This window comes from Humulus lupulus, chromosome X (assembly GCF_963169125.1).
Source record: "Humulus lupulus chromosome X, drHumLupu1.1, whole genome shotgun sequence".
NCBI lineage: Eukaryota > Viridiplantae > Streptophyta > Magnoliopsida > Rosales > Cannabaceae > Humulus > Humulus lupulus.
Window position 1 is genome coordinate 79097017 of NC_084802.1, and position 13245 is coordinate 79110261.

The 13245-nt window shown below is 35.2% G+C and overlaps 1 non-coding gene across 1 annotated transcript; it reads left to right on the forward strand.

Moving 5' to 3' along the window:
* Positions 1 to 293: 293 nt before the first annotated feature.
* On the forward strand, positions 294 to 400 carry LOC133807747 (small nucleolar RNA R71). Its single transcript, XR_009879643.1, has one exon. It is a non-coding gene; the product is annotated as a small nucleolar RNA R71 (small nucleolar RNA).
* The last annotated feature ends 12845 nt before the right edge of the window (positions 401 to 13245 follow it).

Below are 13245 nucleotides of genomic sequence, written 5' to 3' on the forward strand. Positions count from 1 at the left end.
CATTCTATACTTCCATTGCTTGTGCGGCGAGAATATTTTGCTGCAATTGCTTGGTTAGAGATGCCACTTGAGCGGTCAATAGCGCAATTGGATCAACTTCTAAGACTCCTACTACTTTCTTATTCTCACGTTCAGTAGGCCAATTATAGTTATTCATTGCCATCTAAACCAATAGTTCATATGATTCATTAGCGCTTTTTCTCATAAACGCTCCTCCCGATGCTGCATCTATATTTGTCCTTGTATTTCCCCCCAAACCATTGTAAAAAGTATGAACTAGCAGCCACTTCTCTATTCCATGATGTGGGCATTTCCTTTCCAACTCCTTAAATCATTCCCATGCATCATACAAAGACTCCCCATCAAATTGATGTAAGATATTAATCTCTCCACTAATTCCAGCTGACTTAGCAGGAGGAAAATATTTACCAAGGAATTTATGAGCCAAATCTCCTCAAGTATAGAGTTGGCTTGTAAAGAATTCAACCAACTCTTAGATCAGTCCCTTAATGAGAATGAGAATACTCTCAATCTTACATCATCGTTACTCACCCCATTCATTTTTAATGTCGCACATAGCTCTAAAAAGTTTGTGATATGGAGATTTGGATCCTCCTATGGTAACCCCCCAAATTGTACACAATTCTGCACCATCTGAATAATTGAGGGTTTTATCTCAAAATTATTTGCCTCAACAGTTGGAGGACGAATGCTGGAATGTATCCCCATAACAATAGGGCGTACATAGTTCCTTAATGGTGGATCGGCTTCAGCAGCATCACCCAGATTTGCATTGTTGCTGACAACATTCGTTTCTGTCTGCACGTTCTTTCAATTTCAAGGTCTATTGATATGATTTCCTTTTGTCTACTTCCTTGTATATACCAACAATTCCTGAAACACAATACAGCCTTGATCCAAATAAGAGTAAAACAATACAAATAAAATAAAACAAAATTAGAACAAATAACAATTAACTTTGATATTGGAAATTAAGTCCCCGACAATGGTGCCAAAAACTTGATCGTGAAAATATATATAGGAAAGTGCATGCAATCGTTTCAAGTAATATATATGATAATTAGAGTATCGCTTCCATGAAGACTATTTTCCAATTACCAATAATTGCTCTTTTAATTTCTATTTGGCAACTAAAACCTAGACGAACGAATTGAATTTTAAAATTATAAATAACTAAGAACAAGAATCACTAATTAAAAGATTTAAATCACTATTAAAAATAAACTTAGGGTGTTAATTTCATCAACTTTTCATTCTACTAAGTTTATTAATCCGTTCTAAATTTCTTGCTTCCTATTCTAAAATGAAGTTATCAGAACTCAAACTCAGACAGCTCATCTTTAACCTTAGCTAGATAAGCCACTATTTTGATACCTCAAACTTGATTCTCCCCCAATAATTGATTGACCACGAGCTGAGAATCACTATAACATTGAATCGCATTTGCTTTCAGTTCTTTTGCCACTCGTATTCCTACCAATAGAGCTTTGTACTCTGCTTCATTTTTGGATCCTTCAAATCTGAACCTTAGGAATGTATGGAATCGATGTCCCTTAGGTGAGATCAGAATTATCCCAGCTCCAGATCCACTTTCATTAGTTTTCAATGAAGAGTTTCCACAACTCTTGCACTAGTTCTCATTGGTTCGTCTTGAAAACCTGTGCATTCTACTACAAAATCCGCAAGCGTTTTTCTCTTCATTGTTGTGTGTGGCTTCGATAATATCTCGAACTGACTGAGTTCTTTGGCCCACTTAATAAAATGTCCCAATGTTTCAGGTTTTGCAAGACCTGCCTTATAGGGTGATCGGTTAAGGTGTGGATGGTATGGTATGGTATGAGATCAAGTTGGACACGAGTTTTTCAATTAAAGGGTATCTAGATTCAGCTTCTAGAAGCCTTCTACTCACGTAGTACACCGATTTTTGCACTTGATTTTCTTCTCGAACTAATACGGCACTAACTGCATTTTCTGTCCCAGCTAGGTATAAGAACAAACATTCTCCAGCTGTTGGTTTTGATAATATAGGGAATTTAGCCAAGTGAGTTTTCAGATTCTGAAATGCCTACTCGCATTCTTTGGTCCACTCAAACTTTTTGTTTTCCCTGAGCACGTTGTAGAACAGGAGACCCTTGTCAGTCAATTTTTAAACGAATCTGTTTAGGGCCGCCACATTCCCAGTTAGGCTCTGTACATCTTTACGCGACCTAGGCAAAGGCCTTTCTAATAACAACCTGATCTTCTCTGTGTTTGCCTCTATCCCCCTTGTGTTGACTATGAAGCCCAAAAAAATACCCGACGGAGCCCCATAGGTGTACTTCTGAGGATTTAGGTTCATGTCATGTTTCCTTAGCACGCCAAAACATTCTTCAAGATAGGATACATGGTTATTGGCAGTCTTTGATTTAACAAGCATATCATCGACATACATTTCCATGTTTTTCCTGATCTAGTTAATGAACATTTTGTTGACCAGTTGTTGGTACGTTGCACTAGCATTCTTCAGCCTGAATGGCATATCCTTGTAGCAGTATACGTTATGCCCAGTCATGAAGCTAGTGTGCTCTTGGTCTATAGGGTTCATCACAATCTGGTTATATACAGAAAATGCGTCCATGAAAGACATGAGCTCATGACTGGCTGTTGCGTCTACCAATTGATCAATTTGAGGTAGTGGAAAACAATCCTTAGGACAGACCTTATTGAGGTCAGAGAAGTCAATGCATGTTCTCCACTTTCCATTGGGCTTTTGGACCAAAACAAGGTTAGCAATCCCAGTCGGATATTTTTCTTCCCTTATGAATCCACACTTAAGTAAGCATGCTAGTTCTTCTTTTAAAGCTTATGATTGCTCCTTCCCCAAAATCCATCATTTATGTACCATTGTAGGCACATTCCTGTCCAGAATTAGCGTATGCATTATAAAATTTTGATTAATTCCCACCATTTCTTCATGTGACCAATCAAAGATGTCCAGGTTAGTTCTCACAAACACTCCAACTCCTTCCTTTCAGTTCCAAGATTCTTTCCAACTTCTACAACCCTTGGAGGTACCTCTGGTTCGATAGTGATTTCCTCGAGCTCCTCCAATGCTTGGAGCTCAGATCTATCTTCGCTTAATCTCGTATCAATGTCATCCTATTAGGTGACATCGTTACCTCCTTCCTAAGGTTCTTTCGCCCCATGGGCAATTTCCATTACATGAGGCTCCTCATCTCTCTCAATGATGATGATTGCTTGCTTCCCAGGTTGTGATTTTCCCTCCATAGCAATGCTATAGAATTCTCTAGTAGCAAGCTGATCTCCTCTTAAAGTACATATACCTGAGGTCGAGGGGAACTTCATTGCTAGATGTCGGATTGAGGTGACAGCCTCAAAATTTATCAGCGCGGGTCGTCTCAATTTTTTTTTTTGTATGCAGCCAGACAATCGATTACGACGAACTCGAGCATTTTAACAACAACTTGCACATCATCTCTTAGTGTCACTACAAGCCCGATCGTCCCTATGTATGTTTTTCCTTCACCTGAGAATCTGTATAGGGTCATTGAGTTTGCCTTAAGATCGGCTGCAGACAACCCCATCTTTTCTTGGGAGGACCAGAATTGCACGTTTATAGAGCTCCCATTATCAATCAATATCCTTCGTAGTCTTTGATTGGCGAGCTAAACAGTTATCACCAACGGATCATTAAGTAGGAACTGGACGTGGCTAGTGTCCTCTTCCATGAAAATGACTGGCTATTTCTCCAACCTTTGTTGGTTTGATAACCTTTGCTCTAGAATGAACTCAAAACCATTGTGGGTTTTTAGCTCATGTATGTACCTTATCTGGGCCACATTACTCGTGCCTGCCAAATGAGGTCCTCCAGCGATAGTTGTTATATCTATCCCTTCAATTAGAAGGGGGACGATTTGGTTCCCCTAATCTGGTTGAGCCTGGGGTTCACTGACTAGATTTTCCAGAGGTGGATGAATATTTTGCCCGACTAGTTAATTAGGAACTACTCTGTCTCGAGCATATTGGGCTAACGGTCCAACCCGGATATGAGTCTCGATCTGATCTTTTAGCTTAGTGCAATCATCAGTATTATGGCTGATGTCGTCGTAATATCAGCAAAATTTTGTGGGGTCTCTCTTCGCCCTCTGGCGCCTCAGGGGCTCAGGTTTCTTCCATGAAAGGTGATAAAGGACTTTTAGGCTCACTTATGGTCTAATTTTCAGGAAGTTTTTCATTAGTTTAGGGTTATTTTATTGCAGATTTATGTTTGTTTGTTCATGTTTCAGGTTTTTAATGCTAAGATGGTGAAAAGAGTGGAATGAAGTGAAAGTGGAAGAAAATGGAGTTATTTTGGAGAAAATTGAGTCATTCATGAGCAAGAAGTCCATGTAATGTTTCTACGAATAGCGCTACAATGCTAGCACAATGGCGCTACAGCGCTATAAAGACGACTTCAAGGCATTTGTTTATGTAAATAGCGCTACAGTGTTATGCAAGTAGTGCTACAGTGCTTGAAAATCCTAAAGAATAGCGCTACGTCGCTATAGACCTGGCGCTACAGTGCTTGTTGGATAGTTCTTACGAGGATTTGGCTCTGTTTAAAGCGTCGTAGCGCTTGAACCCTAGCGATACAGCGCTGTCGATTCGATTTTTTAATTCTAAACCACTTTTACAAGGGCGAAAAGGTATTTTCACTTGTGGGCATTGGGAAACTATTTAAGTGACATTATTCTACAAATTTGAGGAAGCTGATTATTTTTATAAACCATAGATTTAGAAAAGACTACTGTGATTATTGTTTCTAGATTTCTTTTTCTGGTTTATTGTTTTCTAGATTTCTTCATTGTCTTAATTCTTTAGGTTATTTTCTATGAACAATTATCTGAATGTTATTGTTATTATGTCTAATATGAACTAAACACTTTTATCAAGGGTTTAATGTAGTCACTTGGATTTATATTTAATCGTATTATGATGTTCTATTGATTTTTCTTATTTATTCTAATCTATATAATGTTTGTTTAATGCTAGTAAATACCTGATCAATATTTGCTTTATTTATGATTTTGATTCAAAATTCGAAAGATGAGAATTGAATATGTTATCGTTATATAGACATAGGTTACATATTGGATGAAAGTACCTGTATGGCTTGTGTAGTAATTAGGTTTCTATGCTTAATGTCTGCTATATGTTTAAGTTTATCACAGAGATGTAGAAAACCTGCATATAGGATGAGATCTTATATCTTGAAAAAGAATTGGAAGAAATAAATTTAGAAATGATTAATAGAATGAAAAGTTGATGAAGTTAATACCCTAGGTCTTTTTAATAGTGATTTTCATTTTTTTAATTAGTTATTTTTGTTCATGGTTATTTAAAGTTTTAAAATTAGATTTATTCATCGAAATTGTGTTTGCCAAATAGAAATTAAAGAACAATTATTGGTAATTGGTTAATAGTCTTTGTGGGAACGATACTCTATTTACCATCTATATTACTTCAATCGATTACATGCACTTGCGTACATATTTTCACGATCAGAAGGCGATTAGAGCTTTCCAGGAAGATACACTCTCACGTATCTAATAGATTGATATAGGCAGTGTAGATGGACTTGTACTTTTCTCTAGGCTTGTTCTTTTTGGTGAACCGGTTCATTCGCCACCGCTCTAGTGGGATGAACAAGGGTCTGGCTAGTTCTTGCGATAGCAGATTGTGCCTCCTCCAGATTTATCCATTCCTAAGCAAGAGCTAGGAATTCATCTACACTTTCTAATCCTTTCCACTTTAGTTCTTTCCATTAATCACCTCCTACAGTGATCCATGTCCTCATATCCATGAGCTTGGAGTTGTCATCAACATCCCTAGCTAGAGCTACTACATTGGTGAACCGGTTCAGATATGCCTTCAAGGATTTACCAGGTTGTTGTTTAATGTTAGCCAGTGAATCGTCTTCAACGTGAGCATCCTTTACAACTCGAAACTGTCTCTTTAACTTGGAACACAATTTCTTCCATGAGGTGATTGAATGTTTCTTGTACTTGTTGAACCACAATCTGGTTGGTCCAATCAGTGTTGTGAGGAATAGGATACATCTGAAATCGAACCCGATGTTGTGGGCCATCATTAATGTGTTTATCATCCCAAGGTGATTAGACGGGTCAGTGTTTCAATCATATGCTGGCATGGTCGACATCCTAAAGCTAATAGGATACAGAACTACCGCAATGCTGGGAGAAAAACTCTCGAGCTCCTCATCAGAATATCAATCATCGACTCATTTTCCAGATAGAAGTCTCTTCATCTGTTCTTCCATTAAGGTCAGTCACTCAAAGGTTGGGTCTTTGGCTTCTAGGTTATTTCGGAGTTGATTATTAGCCCCATCTTGTTGTACACGTTAGATGAGTTGTATTCCCTCAAAGAATGAGCTAGGTTAGGTGGGACATTCCTATTGTCACGTATGATAGACGGATCTCCCCTGGGCTGAGTTTAACTCAAATCATCATGGCGAACTAGATATCCTCTTTGTGAGTTCAGATGACCACGCAGGTCGGGAAGTGGGTCGGAATGAATACTTTGTGCGGATCTCAAGTGATTCCTCAGGTCGCTCTCATGCCTGCCTCTGTGCTGGCTCTCTGTCTAGTAGTTTCCATTACCGTAGCTTAAAGCTCCTAGCTGGGATCGAGGACCTGGATTATTAGCGCGAGGCCGTGGGATATAAATGTCCTCTAAGGGAGGAGGATTTCTCCTACTATCCGCTCGAGCTGGAGCATTCCTCTGTGGGCGAGGGTGTTGGATGTCGAACCGGTGATGACATATGTCTTATTGGTGATTCCTATGATCTACTCCACCATCTCGGGGTGAAGGCTAGATCGGTTCATTTCTCCATGTCAGAGGCTCTAGCCGTGGCACAGATGGATTTGCTGAACTGTCTCACCTCCTTCAATTGGTCCTAGCTCGCCCTGTTTTTTCCATGCTGGTTCCTGGGAGTGTGAGTTGAATGATCATTCCTGCGAGGGTTGGTAGATTGAGCATTTCATGGGGTCTGTTATGAAGGTACGAAACTTGGGGTCGCGGTCCGAACATACCGATTAACATGAGGTTAATGATTCTTATGAGTATTAGCAGGTTAAGTATTTCGATGGATCTGCTCTGAAGTTATGGAGCTCGGAGTTGTAGTTTTGACAAAGCGACTAAGATTGGGTCGATTATTCTTGTGGGACCCAATTTGCCTCCTTCCGATGTTAACATCGGTTGCAGGACGGGGTAATCAAGCCAAGATCTCCTCAATCTACTTGTTAGCATGAGCAAGATGCCTCCTTAACTAGGCATTTTCCATCTCGATGGCTGTCAAGTATATCCAGATGGGGCTTTGGTGGGTGTGATGTTAAGCTCCCAACATATTTTTGTTGGGGTTTTATGCCCTAATTAAAACTCAATTTCTTTGTAATCTCATTTTATTATCAATAAAAGAAAAGAATTCATTTTTGACTTGGTATGTTTTATTTTCATGATTATTTTTTTTTTATACAAACTTCTATTAACTCCCTAGCATATAGTTAATCATCTTTATAGTGATGTAATCACAGTGGAATATAAATATAATTATATGTTCAAAAATACGTTTGTCCTAAGATTACTCAGTGCAAAGGATTTACACTGACTTGTCAATCTATGATAGGTCTACTTACATATTGTAGTGTTATGTTATTTGCAGAACATTAGCAAAGTAGATAAGATCGGATGTATTTGTTACATCGGACGGGATCGATATTAACTTTAGATTGATAAGTAAATGTACCATTATTATCTAATATAGTCATATCATAAAGTTGACTATGAGTCAATTCAATCTTAATTCTGAATGGTTAGTATTCTAATTGATTGTATTATTCAATTCCTTTGATATGTTCATTACCAGCTTATCCTACAGACTAGCCCATACTTACATCTTGGGGACTTGGTAGTATAATTGATTGAGAGTCTTAATTATAGATATGAATATCTATATATTTTAGCAAGAAGTAAAATGATGATCACCTTATAGCATGGCTCAACGAGTTAAATGATTGAGTACTCATTTCTGTGATTAAAGTTCATGACATCATTTACAAGGAACTTAGTGATATTTAAGGAAAAAATACGATGAGGGGTAAAACGGTAATTTGTGCCCGACTCAGTTGTAGATCATCTATAGAGGATTGAATGACAAATTATGGTTATAACAATAGATAACGTATTTACTTTAAGTGTAAAGCATTCTATGAGCTCAAGAGTGCAATTCCGAGTCTTTAGTGGAGTCACGAGGAATTAATAAGATAGTGAAATTATTTGATAATAATTTTACGGTAACTTATTGGAGCTTGAATTCAAGGGTCCATGGTCCCCACAATGCATTTGATTAAATCATCTAAATAGTCTCGATTAATTGATTTAATTATCAGTTAGGATTGTCAAAATTGTTTTGTGTCAGTTTTGGACAATTTTACTAAGATGTGGAATTCAGAGAAGAAAAAAGAAATTTGGGCAAATTTATTAATTATGACAAATTTGTGTCAAATTGATCAAATTTGTCATAATTAAAAAATATTATTATAAAATTAAGGTTCAAATTATAATTAGTTAATTTGAATAAATGATTTAATTAATTAATTAATTATTGTTTAAATATATTATTACTATATATGTATATAAAGTTTTAATAAAACTTTATAAGATTTAGTTATATACGAAATAAGTTTATATATATTATATTATATTTATTTAATTAATTAATAATGGTTTTGTTTTATTATATAATTATAAAAAATAATAGTATTTGAATTTAAAGATTTTATGGTTTGAATTTAAAAATAGAAAAATTACTAGGCTTGGCAAAATATCTAGTATTCAGTCATATAGTGATTTTTAAGCTATTATTTTAATTATTTAATTAAATTAATTTAACCCTAAAGTGTTGCTATATATAGGTACTTAAGTCTAGGGTTTTGGAATTTGAAAGTAGTGTTTTGAAAAAGAAAAAACATAAACTCAAGAGACCTATTGTAGTCGCTCATAATCTCTCTTCCTCTCTATAATTTTCCTATCTCATGTGTTGAGAATTGTCCACTCTAGTCTAGGTGATCAAAGGTAATTGTGGAAGACTGTGTAGTTTGAAAATTCGTAAACTCTGTTATTTGATTTACTTAATGAAATTCATTAGAAACATGTTTCTAGGTTGTTTTATATGTTAATAATCAATATTTTCATGTATGAATATGTTTAATGAATTTTGAGATATGTTTAGCATAATTGATTGGATTTTATTTTAGTATGAAGCATATTGTGTTTATGTGTATTTGTTGCAATTTTTGTTATTTTAGGATTGAAAAACTGCAAAGAATTTAAAAAATAAAAAAATTGGACTGATTGGGCAGTTTGTGTGTTGGGCACACAGTAAAAAGTTGTCGAGGACACCAGGGTCGTACGGCAGCCCTGTGCAAGGCCCGCAGCGGGCTTTTTTCATCAAAAACATTGCCAAAAGTATCTTAATTTTAAATTATTATCTTTTTATTAATTTATTTTGTTAAATTGATTCAAATTATCAAAATAACTTCTTTTATAACAATGTTGATAAAATTAATTATTTTTATTCAAAAATAAGATATTGATTTTTAATTTTATGGCAAATATCTAAGATATTTTGGTTGATTTTGAAAATATATTTTTTAAAGGGATAAGATATTTTGGTTGAGTTTGAAAATATATACTTTTAAGATATTTTAGTTATTATAATAATAAAATTAATTATTTTTGTATAAAAATAGAAATTAGTTTTATTAATATCTTAATATTTATTTGATTTTTGTGCAGTTATTCTATAAAATCAAATATCCCACAAATATTAAATTTAATTTTATTAATTTAATATATTTCCTAAAATAAAATAATTGAGTTAATTGTTGATAAATAAAATCCATATTAACTTATTTACTTGTTGATGGATTTTATTTAAATTGACTTCTTTATTTTTGCAAAATGGTATTTAATTATGAATTTTGTGTAGATAAATTCTAGATTAATTAATTGTGGTATTTTTACAAATGTGATAAATTGTGATATTTTTGCATAAACACATAGATATTGCTCATTTAGTAACATGGTTAGGATATTATTTTATATGACATATCTAGAAACTGTATGTTAATTTTATAATTGGGCTTAGATGTATATAGTGGTCCAAATGTGTTGGATATATATGTAGTTTTGGTTGCCAAATAAAATATTCATAAAATGATAAGTTTTATTTGGGCCTATTAGAAATTGTAAAGTTTAAATTCTTCTCTTGTCGGTGATTCCACTTGTGAAGACTCATTTGTTTTGCATGATTATTGTGGGGCTAATCAACTGATAACAATTAATAAAATGAAGGTTTAAATTCCTGTTTTTTGGGCTTTGTGTGGAAGTTGGGGGGCCTTAGTAGAGGGTACGAAATACTTAACCTAGCCCTCCTCCATGCGAACTCAATTGTTAAGGCTCATTTAACTAAGTTAGACTTAATTGTCTTAGGTTTATTTTTTTAGATGGTTTGACCTAATAATTGATTAGCAGCAAATTAATTCTAATTTAATTGAATTTGTTTCAATGTGACACTTTAGAATTAATAGAAAATTATATGACTTTAATTTTAAAAATTATTTTACAAATTAATCTTTTGAAGAACCTTTGTCATTAATTTTAGAAAAAAAGATAATAAAAAAACTTAATTTAATTATATAATGAGCTTCTTTTAAGAATTATATTCAATCTCCACCGTTAGTTTAACAAGGTCGATAGCTTAATGGGGCCTCGAGACGCTTTGATTCGTCCCCCTACAGGAGGTGTTTATTAGTTATTATAACAATGTTAGATTTCTAAAGATAGATAATTATAGGTCAAATTCTAATAGACTCACCCCAACGGTGACCGCTAGGACTAAATCTATGATTATCGAAACCATGAGTCTAGCTCATAAAATAAGAAATTTTGTTTTCTTATTTTGATCATAGTAGGTTGTTAATAATGGTGTCCATTATTAAATGAGTTTTCTACTAATGATATATTTTTTTACTCTCTCCAACCGGGACAAGGATATCATAGATTAGTTAAAAACTTAAAGAATTAGAGATATGATTGCTTTTGGTATTTTTCCTCATATCTTGCATATATTTGGTATATGTTGTGTTATTTCTTCAAATTTGTGTGAATAGAAGTTTTATTGGGCAAAAGTGATTAATTTCTATTTTATTTATAACTGGTAGTTTTAATTATGGATGTGGCTACTCCCATCTTTTCTCAACTTTCTTAAGAGGAGGCAGAACATCAACATTGTGTTGATTGGTGACAACTCCAAGTTCTTCATGACTGAGGAATCTCCGGAAGTTCCAGCTGAAGGAGCTACCAAGTCTGTAAGAGACGAATACGAGCGCTAGTAAGCACCTAATAACAAGGCAAGGTACTACATGTTGACTAGTATGGTCGACACTCTCAAGACAAAGATGGAGAAAGTTGAGACAGCCTAAGAAATCATCGATCGACTCCAAGACATGTTCGGGGCAAAGTCTGTGCAGACTCGTTTTGGGGCCACCAAGAAGTATGCCAATGCTCGGATGGCACTATCTCAGCACGTTCTTGATCACCTAATCAAGATGACGAACTACTTTTATGAAGTTGAATTGCATGGAGCTACAATAGATGAGGAGACTCAAGTCGGCTTAATCATCAACAGTCTCTCTCCAGCATTCCTACCATTCACCACCAACTATCTGATGAATAAACTTAATTATGGTTTGACGCATCTCATGAGCGAGCTTCAGACTTTCGAGTCTATAATGGGTGGACCGAGTAAGGGAGGAGAAAAGAAGACTATTATTGTTGCTATTGATCTTGCTAATGCTGAAACTAACCTAGCTTCATCTTCGAGAGCTAGAAACAAGAAGAAGGGTGGACATAACACCAACCCCAAGCCTGCAAAGGCTGCAAAGACAACTGCACAACCAGATGCACAGATGCCTAAAGGGAAGAAAAATAAGAACAAGAAAGGTAAAGGAAAATGCTTTCACTGCAATGAAAAGGGGCATTGGAAAAAGGATTGCCCCAAGTTTCTAGTAGCGATAAACAAAGGTAATGATTATAGTTCATTTATCTTAGAAACATGTGTTTTAGATAATGATAAATCTACTTGGATTATCGATTCTGGATCTATTAACCATGTTTGTAATTCTTTACAGATTCTTGAATCGAGGGAGGAGGTGGACGAAGGCAGCTTAAAGCTTACAATTGAGGACGGAGTGTTTGTTGCGGTCCAAGCGAGGAAGAGCTTGCCTGGTGTTTGGAAATAAATATTTAATTTTAAATGATGTATTTTTTATTCTAGATTTTAGTAGAAATTTAATTTCAGTTTCTATGTTGTAATCAGAACAATTTGTTATGACTTTTACATGTTCGAATAAATCTATTTCTTTCAATAGATCACAATTGTGTAATGCATTTTTGGAAAACGAGCTTTATATTCTGCAATGTGATGAACCACTCACGTTTAATAATGAATTATTCAAAGTAGATAAACCTAGGACCAATAAACGCTAAAAGACCGATAACGATAACATGACATATTTATGGCATTTGCGACTAGGTCACATTGGCTATGATAGGATTCAAAGACTTACAAAGGATGAGCCTTTGAGGGAACTCACTTTAGGAGAATTACTTGTCTGTGAATCATGTCTAGTAGGCAAATTGATCAAGCATCCATTCTCTACAAAGGGTGACAGGGCTAAAGAACTACTTGGAATAGTACATTCTGATGTCTATGTACCTCTGAATGTGAAAGCTAGGGGTGGTTTTGAGTATTTTTTACTTTTATTGACGATTACTCTAGATACTCTTGTATTTACCTAATGCATAGGAAATTAGAAACATGTTCAAAGTTTCAGGAATTCCTAGCTATGGCTCACAACCAATTAGGTAAAACGTTAAAGAGCTTGCGATCTAATAGGGGTCGAGAATATTTGATATGCAGTTCCAAGATCATTTAATTGAACTTGGGATTTTATCACAACTTACTACCCTGGGTACTTCGCAAAAAAATGGTGTAGCGGAACGCTGAAACAGAACTTTATTAGAAATGGTTAGATGCATACTTAGTTACTCAACTCTGCCAACTTCATTCTGAGGACATGCAATTGAAACTGCGAACGGCAT